This window comes from Mustela lutreola, chromosome 18, assembly GCF_030435805.1.
Source record: "Mustela lutreola isolate mMusLut2 chromosome 18, mMusLut2.pri, whole genome shotgun sequence".
NCBI classification, from domain to species: Eukaryota; Metazoa; Chordata; class Mammalia; order Carnivora; family Mustelidae; genus Mustela; species Mustela lutreola.
Genome location: NC_081307.1, coordinates 12,142,180 through 12,155,358, shown reverse-complemented (window position 1 = coordinate 12,155,358; position 13,179 = coordinate 12,142,180). Strand labels below are relative to the sequence as shown.

General features: G+C 41.6%; 1 long non-coding RNA gene across 1 annotated transcript in view; it reads left to right on the top strand.

Moving 5' to 3' along the window:
* LOC131820542 (uncharacterized) overlaps positions 1-13,179 on the top strand; it is a 363,576-nt gene that overhangs the window by 151,281 nt on the left and 199,116 nt on the right. The window contains exon 4 of the long non-coding RNA XR_009349681.1: positions 6,865-6,984. This is a non-coding gene — a long non-coding RNA (uncharacterized LOC131820542). The remainder of the gene's footprint in view (positions 1-6,864; positions 6,985-13,179) is intronic.

Here is a 13,179-nt window from a genome sequence, read left to right as displayed (position 1 = left end):
ATATTGCTGAGTGAAAAAGTAGTTTTCAAACAAAATGCATGGTATGAAACCATTTTCTAATTTAAAAAGTTGATTGTTCTCATCTATAGCGAAAAGTCTGGCAGGCTATAAATCAGTTTTCAACTATGGTTATGTTTAGATGGTGGAATTATAGGTGATTGTTTTTCCTTTTATTTATCTGTATATTCTATTTTTTTCTCATAAGGATCACAAATGACTTATGTAATGATCTACCCCAGATATTTTCCTTGTAAGAGCTTAGGAAATCACTATTCTACCACCATTTTTGGGGGGAGAGTAGAGTCATATTATTATCTAAAACACGTCAAAGAAAGAAATGTAATTTGTTATTCAACAAGCATTTCTATAGCACTTACTATATTATTATATGCCAGACAGAATTTTCTCTCTGTCTCCCTGACTATATCTCTGTTTCCCTGTCTTTTACTTATATTTTAATCAAACTAAAATTTACGACTATTGGAGTACAGGTCTATGAGTCTTGTTAAACCCATACAGAGGTAAAACCACCAAAATCACTGAGATACAGAAGAGTTTCCTCACCTTCTGACCCCTGCAGATGTCCTTGTCCTTCTTTGTAGTAAATTCGTACACCCTCACCCTCCAGCTCCTGGAAGCCACAGATCTGTTTCCTGTCCTATAGTTTTGCCTTTTCCCGAATGTCATATAATTGAAGTCATACAGTACATAACCTTTAGAGTCTGGCTTCTTTTCCTTAGCATAATCCATTTGGGATCCGTACATTGTTCTTTTTTATTGCTGAGTAGTATTCATTTGTATGGATCTTCTATACTGTGTTTAATCATCATCCCCTGAAGAAGTTTTGAGTTGTGTTGGTTTTTGACCGTTATGAATAGAGCAGCTGTAAACATTTGCATATAGGTTTTTACATGGACATAAGTTTTCATTCCTCTTGTGGAATTACCTAGCAGTGAGATTGCTGGGTCATATGGTTTATATTAACTTAAAAAAAAAAAAAAGGATTTATTTATTTATTTGAGAGAGAGTGTGAGCCTGAGTTGGGGGAGGGGCGGAGGGAGAGGGGGAGAGAGAATCTCAGGCTGACTCCCTGCTGGGCAGGGAGCCCAGTGCGGAGCTCAGTCCCAGGACCATAGGATCCTGATTGGAGCCATAATCAAGAGTTTGATGCTCAGCCAACTGAGCTATCCAGGTGTCCCCCCGTTTATATTAACTTCGTAAGAAGCTGTCAAAGTGTTTTCCAAAATGACTGTACCATTTTGCATTCCTGTCCGTAATGTATGAGAATTCCAGTCACTCCGCCTCCTTGTCTGCACTTGCTCCTGTCAGTTATGTTTAAATTTCAGCAGCTGCTCTTTGAAATGTTTACCAATACTAACTCATTCAACCCTGAGGTAGATGCTATTATTTATCTATACCTCATGGTAAATAGCAGTCATAACAATTTGATAATTATTTAATAATAAATATCTCATCAATTTTACTGATGAAGAAACGGCAGGGGACATCAAGTTACTGGCTCAAGGTTGTGCAGCTCGTAAGGGGCAGAGCTCAGGCATCTAACCCAGAACAGATGCTCGTAATGTACTATGCTATGATTTTATTTCAATCAATACAGGAAAGAAAGGCTTGAAATACTTCTACTGCCAGTTTGAAAGTTCATCTATTTCTGGTCCTGGAAAGTTGGCTAAAATTTATTGAATCTCAATTTAACTTTCCAAAAATGTAGTGTGGTTCAGCATAGGACATTCCGTCAACTAATTAAAGAATGTCAGTAGGCTGGCTCCTGAGAGGTCTTTCAGAATGCTAGGAACTTGCTGGATTCCCAGTGGTCCAGTGTCCTGCCTTCAGCTCTGCAAACCCTGAAACTTGATCTGTTTGATGTCCCAGAAGTAACTTAGCCATGCTGGAAGACCCGGGATACCAAGTTCGTAAGACATGATATGTTAAACACCATAGCAATTTATTAAGTTACAGTGAGAAGCAGAATGACCAGAGGGAGCAAATATTCATTTTCATTTGACAGGTATCTTATCCCTGTAGAAAAACTCCATGGGAGCCAAATTCTAATCAGGTTTCCAGGTGTGCCTAGAAACATAAGTAAGTAAGAGAGTTTTCTGCTTTTAATAGCCTGAAGCCTTTAAGCACTCAGCCATAAAGTGAAGTCCTGGCATTTTGTGTTCATTTCTGCAGTACCCATCAGCCTGCCCAGGGGCCACGAAAAGGATCAGGTGCTCTGGGTGGGCACATTCCACATCTGCCCTTTCATTACTCCACCTCTGATCAATCCAACTTCTTACTGATACCTTCTTTCCTTAGATGTGGATCTTCAATCTAATTTAATCAATTCCTAGTCCTCTTTAACAGCCTAACATTTGTTTATCGCCTATTATGAGCCAAGATTATTCTAGAGGTAGGGGATAACTTTCATTTTAGGAGTCACTCTACCCTTTTCAGATTTTGAAATATCTCTAGGGTTTATTTTGTGTCAGTATATGGTATAACCTTCTGAGGGTAGCCTTGACCCAAGGCAGCCTTGGGTCACCTCACTGTGGTTCCCCTGTACTTAGAACCTGTATTCTTTGAATTTGTGTGGTTATGTATTTTCATTTGTCTCTCCACAACCCCAGTCAACTATAGCCAAAGTGTGAACACTTTTTAGGTCTAAGTTTTTTATACAACACATTTTCTCTCCTGAGCTAAATTAAATTCATGAATTTTAATTGGTTAGACGTCACCATCTGAACATTTTGTTAGCCTCTCAAACCCAATATGACTTGGGCCAAATTTGTCATTTTCTGCTCACAAATTGGCTCTTATTTTTGATCTGCTTATATTTGAAATCAATGCAACTGGCAGCATCTCGGCCATTCCAGAATGTCATCTCTATTCTCATTTTTTTCCACACCCAAGAAGTTGACACATTGCACGAAGAATTCCTTATACATCCAGTTCTTTCTTGCCCTTGGATGCTTAGTTCTGAAGACCACTGCTGTTGCTTAAGCTTTCATCTCTTCTATTCTGGATGCAAAGGGAGTTGATGACCTGAACTCGCTAAATTCACTCTCCTTTTCATGATCAACCAATTAGCGACGTCATCAGACGCCTTACCCGGGCTCTGTTACACCATGATTGGCACAACAGGCTCTTAAGCAGCAGACCCTTCTCTTCCCTTCTGTTGGCTCAAGGACTCCTCGTGGCCCTTCTGTTTGCCATTGAGTCCCAGCAACTTTATCTGTCCAGGTTGCCACTCTAGTCATTTCTGTCTTTGGTTGTCTGTTTCCTTTGGACTTAAATGCTTCGAAGCATCCTCAATGCCTGAGCCTGCCTAGTTCTGAGATGCCACTCCTCTGTGCCCTATGCCTCTTCTGTTATCCTAAGATAGTCCTACGTATTCTCATCCTTTCCAGCACCTGCTCCTTCCTCATCTTCTTTTTCTTTTCTTTTTTTTTTCCTTGAAGATTTTATTTATTGATTTGTCAGAGAGAGAGAGAGAGAGAGCGAGCACACAAAAAGGAGGAGTGGCAGGCAGAGGGAGAAGCAGACTCCCCGCTGAGCAGGGAGCCCAATGTGGGACTCAATCCCAGGACCCTGGGATCATGACCCAAGCCGAGGGCAGACACTTAACCGACGAAGCCACCCGGGGATCCCCTTTTTCTTCTTTTTTCACCATGAATCCAACCTGACTCGACCTCCTTTCCCTTCTCTCCCTTTCCTTTACCTTCCCGTTCCGTTCTCTTTTGTTCTTTCCTTTCTCTTGTGCTTGTCTTGAGTGGACATGTAGACGTTGCCATCACCCTTTCGATCAAAATTTCAGCATCTTCCAGTGAAAGCAAACACTTCCCAGGTAGATATATTAGCACGTCACCATCTTGGCCAAGACAATATTTTCAGGCTTAACTTTTATGCTTTCCCTACAAAAAGCCCTGTTCTGGTTAAAATAGGGTCTTCTTTCTCTCCCGGTATTCCATGCCATGTGCCAGTCTTTGGTTTATCCCTTTTGCTAAACTTAGAAAGTTCTTTTATTTCCCCTAGAGAGATTCTGCTCCTTAAGCAAATGCAGGTTTCCTTTAAGAGTTCCGTACTCCCCCACCCCACCCCCTACAAATCAGGACAGTATTCCCTGCTGCCTTTAAACTAGAGAATTATTCTGTTTTTAGATCGTATTTTACTGTGCTTTAGAGTTATTCATATATCTCTTTCCTACTCTGCCAGATTATAAATTTACGAAGGTAGAAGTCAAAACATACTAGCTTTTCGTTTCCCGCCCACTTTCCAGCAGGCACTTTGCCACTTGCAGGAGCCGAATGACATAAATCTATCGCATGAAGGCATGACGGGAGGAAGAGCCACCGCAGCCATACACATCGTTTCATTTGTTCTCCATTCATCCCGTCACCCTACTGAAAAGTGTCTGTCTTCTTTACCCCATGTTTGTAAATGGGCCGCGGTTTTCAGGCAGAGCCCACCCTTTGTCCTGGTTGCCCCCTTCGAGCCTTCGCCGTGAAGTCACCGCCCCGAGCATGTCGTCCTTCCCTCAGATTTGTCCTTTTCCTACTCCGGTTACAAGTGTGCAGGGCGCAGCCCCCTCCCTCCACGGGCTGTGTGGGAGATTCCTGACATAATGGTCTGACCTGAAATGTCACCGAGGCAGGTTTGTGTTGGCTCCCAGCCCAATGCAAACAGCAGGGAGAAACGGCAGGGTCGGGCTCAACACTTCGCCAGTTAAGCCGTCATTAAAAGGGAAACACCTGCTACCCAGAGAGTCTTTATATTTCACTTTACTGCAGGGGTCTGCTCTGGACTTGTCAACTGATTGCTTTGGGGCTAAGTTGGAAAAAATGCATTATCTCCCCATGTCACTCTCAAGGAAGGAAGGAAGTTTTCCTCTGATTGAACCCATCCACAAAACAGGCTCATGGAGGGTATAGAAGCCCATGCTGTCTTTGAGAAGAGGAGGAACACAACATGTCTAGCCATGTCCTGGAAGAATGGAACAGGGGCAGACGGTATCACTGTGCAGTTAGAGTGTCCGCAAGACAGTCAGTGGTCCACAGCGGTCAGCTTTGTTAGTCCGAGATTATTTCTTACAGACTAAGAGATAACAGTAGGATCTGCCATCCTCTGAACTTGGATTGTGTGGGAGGCAGGAGGTCCCAGGGTTCAAGTCCCAACTCCTTATTAGTGTTTGTTTGACATTGGGCAAACTGCTGAACTTTTTCTGAAATTTCATTAGTATAACGTGGGGCTTAGAGCGAGTGGTCGGTTCCCCAGTCTGGCTGTAACAGTCTAAGAGTCTGTGACTACTTAATACCTCCCAACTCCTGTATTCCCATAACCTAAAACACCAGCCAGTAGCACTTGATTAGGCAGAGAATTTTCTCAAGATTTACAGTGAAATCTCCCTGGTTTCTTCTCACACAGGGGGCAGTGAATAGTTTGAATTATGAGATACTTTTTCAGAAACGCTGTTTTTATTACTTTCAAATGGGCACCGTAAATACGCTAGGCAAACAAAACGTTGCCAGGATATTTTGCCAAATATAGATCTTTGTGTGAATGTATCAGAATGATATGTAATTAATTTTTATTGTTTATACATCAGTGTGAGTGACTAAAGTGCTTAGAACAATTTATCCTCTAAGTGGTTTAGCGAGGACCTTTGTCACTAGACTCGTGCTTACACAGGATCTTATGTAGAATTGGTTGGGGCAGAGGGGCTCTACTATCAAAACTCAAAGACAGATGATATTTATGCTGTTTTGAGTGGTGACAAGGTGGTTTTTCCAAGATTTGGGTGTGTGTGTGCACATTTCTTCTATGTAAACATCATAGTAAGCCCTGGAATCCTGAATTCTCGCAAGGTTCGCCTTTATGTGTAGGCCATTGATTTAGAAGTTTCATTTCTTTGTCTGGTTTGACTCGATATGCAGGCTTATGTTGAAAACTCCAAGAGATTCTTTGCAGTTGCATCTGTTTAACTCAGTGAGTCACTGGCCATCCCTCCTGCTCCCACACCCTAAGCCCTCAGGTCCCATGTTTCTGAGCACCTACTGGAACCTTAGGCTCCTTCCTGTGTTGTCGTCAGCCCATAGGACCTCTCAGTTGCAGAGCTTCTCCGTATCATCCAGGAAACACCAATTTCTGCAGGGCAAAGCATTGCAGCTGAGGAAGTGAAGTCCTCATTAAGTCAGTAGCTATTCACAGAATACCTACCGTGAATCAACTACGGAGACCTGAACAGAGGTGAGTAAGACACAATTCTGTTCTTAGGAGCTTGCTTGCAACCGAGTGGAGGAGGCTAGTCCCTTCATAATTATGTTTCTGGTTTCTAGGGAGCTGATTTTTCCTTTGTCCTCTGCCTTCAATATCCACTGCACTCTGCAGAAACTATCACCTTCTCCACATTGATGACAGCAAAAGGCATGCTTTTCATTAGGCTTAAACTATAGTGAGGGAGGAATGGCCTCAAGACAATATTGCTTGGCTTAATTGCAGCATCCACAAAACAAATAATTTACAGAAGTATTAGAAATCACAAAATAGCCTGATGAGATATTGAAAATCCTACAACCAGTAAACAGGGAGGAAGAATAATGGGATTTTTTTTTTTTTTTTTGAAACATGAATTAAAATGAGTTGTTTGGAGAAGGTTGGGGAGGGGAAGGATCTCTGCTCAGGGCAGCATCAACGGATAGACCGCATGAGGGAGGAAAAAAAAAAACCCGCATGAATTAAGATGTCCCCACTGCCTTCCATGAAGACAGAGTCTGGGCTGACCTCTCTCTAAAACTGCACTGCTTCCAATGTTGTTAGAAAGAGGCAGCACACAAGTTTATAACCCACTGCTTTGTCTGTTGACAGAGGAGCAACGCCAGACCTGCTGTCTATGTGGTGTGACCCAAGAAACCTCAAGGTCAAGATGAAGTGCAATAGTTCTTCTCCTGGCCAGCAGCAGCCCAAGTCCCTACTAAAAATTTGCAGGTAGGTGCTTTCTGGAGACATTTGCTCTATAAATGGATTAAGACCTTATTACCCCAGAGGCTAATGTCTTGAATAGCTTCTACCTAGCAGGGCTTTACTTATCTAGAGAGTCTGTTAGGGTTCAGTTTCATCTAAGGGAGAGAAGTGAGCTGGGGAAAAGGAGTTGATGAGGTTTAATGCTGTACATATGGGAGACAGAGGAGAGAAACTCTAGGGCTGCTCTCAAGTTTTGGTGGCTTTAGAAAAACTTGTTGAAGTCTTTGGTCCTCCAGGGGCTAGGGGGAGCCATGGTTTCTGCCTTCTCTCCTCTTGCTATTTCCTCATCAAGAAGTATGGCTGATTTCATTTATTCTTTTCCTACCCCCCAAACCCCCCATGTTGCATCTCCACTTCCTCATATCAGGGAGATCATGTGATAGTTGTCTTTCTCCGATTGATTTATTTTGCTAAGCATAAAACCCTCTAGTTCCATTCACGTCGTCGCAAATGGCAAGATTTCATTTCTTTTGGATGGGGAGGGAGACAGGCCATAAGAGAATCTCAATGTCACAAAACAAACTGAGGGTGGCCAGGGGGAGAGGGGTAGGGAGAGGGTGGTGGGGTTATGGACATTGGGGAGAGTATGTGCTATAGTGAGTGCCGTAAAGTGTGTAAACCTGGTGATTCACAGACCTGTACCCCTGAGGCTAATAATACATTGTATGTTAATTTAAAAAAAAAAAAAGAAGTGTGGCTGAAAAACGGTAATTTGCATCCTGCGTGCTTGCTTGTTTTGCTGTGAACCAAAATGCACCACTTCTCATAGGGGCCAGAGAGCATTAGCATTGGTCTGGCTCCGCCAGGAATTACTGGGTGGCCTGCGGCAAACCTGTTTTTCTTTGTAGAGACCCTGTTTCTTTACCTGTCTGAGTCAGGGGTGGTGGAGAGAGGAGCAGCACGGGAGTACCTGCCTTGTCCTTCACTGAAACTTGTCCCTGTGGTTTATAAAAGCAGAGGAGGTTGTAGTTTTTGAGAACTGGGTCTCACACTTCATTATCTCAGAAATAAATGAATTTGAATTTCATACCAAGATGTGGTTCTAAACTCTACTTGGGGAAGTATTGTGTAGAAGTTGAGTAAAAGGCTGCATATCTGAGGCTTTCCCAAGCCTTTATGCCCACCGAGTCATCTTCCGAAGTCTGGGTTTGTGGCTCCTGGGATGTGCCCAGCCTTGCCCCTGAGTGAAGCAGCAGACATCTACGATGGGCAGTAGCTTGAATTTTAATATAACAACTGGATCCAATTTACAGAAGTAATATGATTTTCTAAATCATTGGAATTAGCTAGTCAAGCCTGAGAGTTACAATTACTCAGAGGCTTACAAGCCCTAATAACATCTGGCAAACTCCAACTGGGGCAGAAGAGAAAACAACAAAAACAAAAACAAAAACAAAAATCCAAAAAAAAAAAAAAAACCCCCAAAAACCCAAACCAAAAAACCCTACACCATATGCAACAATGAGCAAATAAACAAACAAAAAAACAAACCCAAGGCACCATCATCCATTTTTACTATGACATCCTTAAGGTCACCATGTCAAGGGATGGAAGGAAATTAAAAAGAAGCTTCATAGAGGACACTGCTTACAAGGATTGCTTTACTTAGAGCTTGTTAATTTTCACAGTACAGTTGCCCTGGGTTGTGAATTAAAGAAACAGATGAAAAAAATATTACGCCTTTAACTGTACTGGAGGCCCCTTGCATACTCTGTGCCTTTTGATGAGAAACATTAAACATTTTTAATTTAGCACATCAATTTGAAAATCTAATTTTTTTTTAATGCTTTGTAGAAGCAGACGCGTTCACGGTGCTGTCACGACCATAGAAGAATTATGAGAAACTTGAACCGCAAAAAGTAAATTAGAAAAATCTCATTTCAGTTACTCTAAAAAGAGGGGAAATTAGATTTTGATTAAAATCACTCACACATACAATTTTAGGTAAACTAATTTAGCAAGACTGACTATATAATTTTTTTTCCTGCCAGTATGTCCTTTTAATACTGGCTCTGAGGTATTTGTACCCATAACCTTTCTCACAACCAACGGATGAAAAAAGAAACTCTAATAAAGTGGCCTCTTGACTACTGTGTACGGGGTCTGGTAGGGAGAGATTAAAGTAGTGTATTTGTCAGTATAATAGGCAGAAGCTAGGAATGAATTAAGATTCTTTGTACGGTCTTTTTAAGTTGGCCCTCCGCTTTGCCTTTTCGATTTTTTTTTCTTTTTTTGTAAGGTTTCTACTTGGAAATTTTACTTTAAGGACTGATGTGTCAGCTAATGTAGGGATAAGTTGCATCATTAGTGCAGCATAACGTATGGGCTGTGGCCAGAGGCCCCCATCTGGGTTGGGCTAACGCTGCTGCCTCCGAGTCGAGACGGGAGAACTGTAGCCACGCTCGTTAATTACAGCCAAGGTGTTGCCAGAAGAAGTGACCTGATGCCTGTGGATGTGTTTCCTAAACTGTAAAGTGCTGCTTGAGACTGTCGTGTCAGGACGAGGCTGGTGGCGGAGTTCCAGTCCCCGCCCGGCCATTCTGAGCCAGGCTCTCGGAACTCCCAGCCTAGAATCTAGGTTCTACAGGGCAGAAGACGGATGGCGCGTTTTAGTTATTCAGTATCTCATACCAAACCTCATTTTGAAAATTGCACTGGTAATGAATTAGAAACTTTTAAATTAAGGCTGAGGGGCACATTATTAACTCTCTCTCAAAGAAGAGCTGTGGCTGGTCTTCAGAGGATCGTGTCCAAAACTGCTCTCCTTCTCTGCTGAGCACAAGACAGGAAGGCACTGGCTGCCTTGAACTTGCTAAGGAGATATTGTGGGACCTGCATGACCTAATGGGTGTGAGAACCTTTGAAAGGGTATAGGCAAGATGCTATTTATTTACTTATTTATTTATCAAGATTTGATTTGTTGGAGAGAGCATGAGAGGAGAGAGCACGAGTGGGGGCAGGGAAGGGCAGCGGCAAAGGGAGAAGCAGATTCCTCTCTGAGCAGGGATCCGGAGGGGGACAGCGTTGGGGGTGTTCTATCTCATGACCCCAGAATCAGGACCTGAGCCAAAGGCAGATGCTTAACTGACTGAGCTACCCAGGTGTCTTGGCAAAATACTATTTAAGAAGACATGACAAACTACAAAAATAACAGTTGAATCGAAGGGATGTGAGTAGCAGAAGGACAAGGAGCTCAGAGAGCAGCTCTTTACTCATTCGTCCCTTTTATCACCGCTGTCTGCTGATCCTGGTATTTCCTGGGAAGATGGACAGAAGGCAGAAGATTGAATCAGGAGTTGGAAGGAAAGGGAAGGAAAGAGAATCAGAAAAGAAGTAAATTAGGCTGGAGAAGTAGCAAGTCGAGAACATAGAAAGTAGGGGAGAAAGAAAAGAGGGAAAGGAGAAGAGGAAAGGAAGAATCAGACAAATGCAGGGGGCTAAAAAAGGTAGTGGGGACAACCTTAAATTTTCTCAGTCAGCCTGTCCATCCTGACCACCCTGTGTCAAGCTCAGCCTCATACATCATTTTCAGTCTTGGAAGCATCAAAAACTTTTTTAGAACCTTCAAACCACTCATGAAAAGAAAGTCCTGGGGTATCTTCTCACTAGTCATCTGTGCCTACTGCTGTCCCCCAGCCTGAAGTCCATGATCCGGCATTATAATCACTTCATTATACATACCCACGGCATGTCTCTCTCCCCAAACCCAACTCCGCCTTCTGTCTGTCTGTCCCACAGCAACATGTATTTGGAGAAATAATCGTGCCACAGGACATTGACTTCACTTTCAGTAGGTGATTGCTAAACCTTAAATTAACAGGCGACATTTTCTGGTGATTCTGTTCACTCATTGCATGAAGTGGCTACAGGCACACCCCATAGAATACCTTCCTGGTTCATGCCATCTGGTTTTTAATATCTCAACTTCACAGAACATAAACGTTTCTCGGTAGGGTATTCCACTGGCTTAGTGTCATTGGTTTAGAAGATAAACTGTCCCCACTCTGCAGTGCCTTTTTCAAAAAACAGAAGCCAAGCTGTGGATCCTCATAGGTTTTGGAATCTCTTTTCTATTCCATTTGTGTATGTGTCTCCTGTTGTATATTATTTGAATTCTCTCTGATTTTTTTTTTCCTCTTTAAAATTGTCTCAACAATTCTTGCCCCTTGTAATTATTTCCTTTTCCTTTTTTTTTTTTTTTTTTTAAAGTAGTCTCCATGACCAGCATGGAGCCCAGTGTGCATTCAAACTCATGACCCTGAGATGAAGACCTAAGCTGAGATCAAGAGTAGGAAGCTTAATCAACTGAGCCACCCAGGTGCCCTGTCCTTTGTATTTCTATATTCATTTTAGAATCAGCATGCCAACCTCCACAAACAAAAGAAAAATCCTTGCTGAGACTTCCATTGAAATTGCATTGAATATCTAGATAAAATGTTTGAAAATGGCATCTTCACAATATTTAGCCTTTTAATCTATGGACATGGTAACACCTGTCCGTTCATCTGGATCTTCTTTTAGCTTTCTAGTCTTTTGTTTTCTGTGTAGAGATCTCTTTCCAAATCTTTTTTTTCCCCCTTGATCCATTATTGCAGAAATATAATAATTTTGTTTTTCTTTTCAAGAAAGCAACTTTTTTTTGACTTTGCTAATCCATTTCATGAGATTGTTCGAAGTGTTGTCTGTAGATTGGTGGTGATCTGTGAAGTGTTTCTTACCAGTTTGAGATGTGCTAAGAGCTAGAAATTGACAGTGTTTAGAAACTTTCCTGGGAATTTGATATTGCCATGATGCCTAAGCACATCATCCATCTTACAAGTGCTTTTATTTTATGGAATTATTTTTGGAAAAAATTTAAAATTTTTGAAATGGAAACCAACACACACAAACATACAGATATATACATTTCATGTATATGTAACTTTTGTCCTTAAAGTAAAAGTTGAGTGAAAAATAAAGTTGGCACCAGGTGGATATCAATAATATGCATTAAGGAGTTGGAGTTCTTGAAAGAACAATAAAGTATAAATTTGAACTCCTAGAAGATAACACAGGAAAAGTCTAGATGATCTTGGGTTTGGTAATGATACAGAACCAAAGGCACAATCTGTGAAAGAAATAACTGATAAGCTGGAGTCATTAACATCTGACATTCCAGTCTGTGAACTACACTGTCAAGAGAATGAGAAGACTAGCCACAGACTGGGAGAAAATAGTTGCAAAAACATCTGATAAAGCATTATTATCCAAAATATCCAAAGGACTCTTAAAACTCAACAATAAGAAAATGAATAACCTGCCTTAAAACTAGGGAAAAAAATCTGGACACCTGACCAAAGAAGACATACAGATGGCAAATAAACATTTGGTAAGATGTGAATGTCACACGTCATTAGGGATTGCAGATTACAACAATAAGACACACTACACAACTAGTAGAATAGCCCAAATCCAAAGCTGGTATACCATAGGCCGGCGATGTTATGATGCACCAGAAACTCTCATTCATCGCTGGTGAGAATGTGATATGGTGTAACTACTTTGGAAGACAGTTTGGCACTTTCTTTTTTTTTTTTTTTTTAAGATGATTTTTTATTTTTTATAAACATATATTTTTATCCCCAGGGGTACAGGTCTGTGAATCACCAGGTTTACACACTTCACAGAACTCACCAAAGCACATACCCTCCCCAATGTCCATAATCCCACCCCCTTCTCCCAAAACCCCTCCCCCCAGCAACCCTCAGTTTGTTTTGTGAGATTAAGAGTCACTTATGGTTTGTCTCCCTCCCAATCCCATCTTGTTTCATTTATTCTTCTCCTACCCACTTAAGCCCCCATGTTGCATCACCACTTCGTCATATCAGGGAGATCATATGATAGTAGTCTTTCTCCGCTTGACTTATTTCGCTAAGCATGATACGCTCTAGTTCCATCCATGTTGTCGCAAATGGCAAGATTTCATTTCTTTTGATGGCTGCATAGTATTCCATTGTGTATATATACCACTTCTTCTTTATCCATTCATTTGTTGATGGACATCTAGGTTCTTTCCATAGTTTGGCTATTGTGGACATTGCTGCTATAAACATTCGGGTGCACGTGCCCCTTTGGATCACTACGTTTGTATCTTTAGGGTAAATACCCAATAGTGCAATT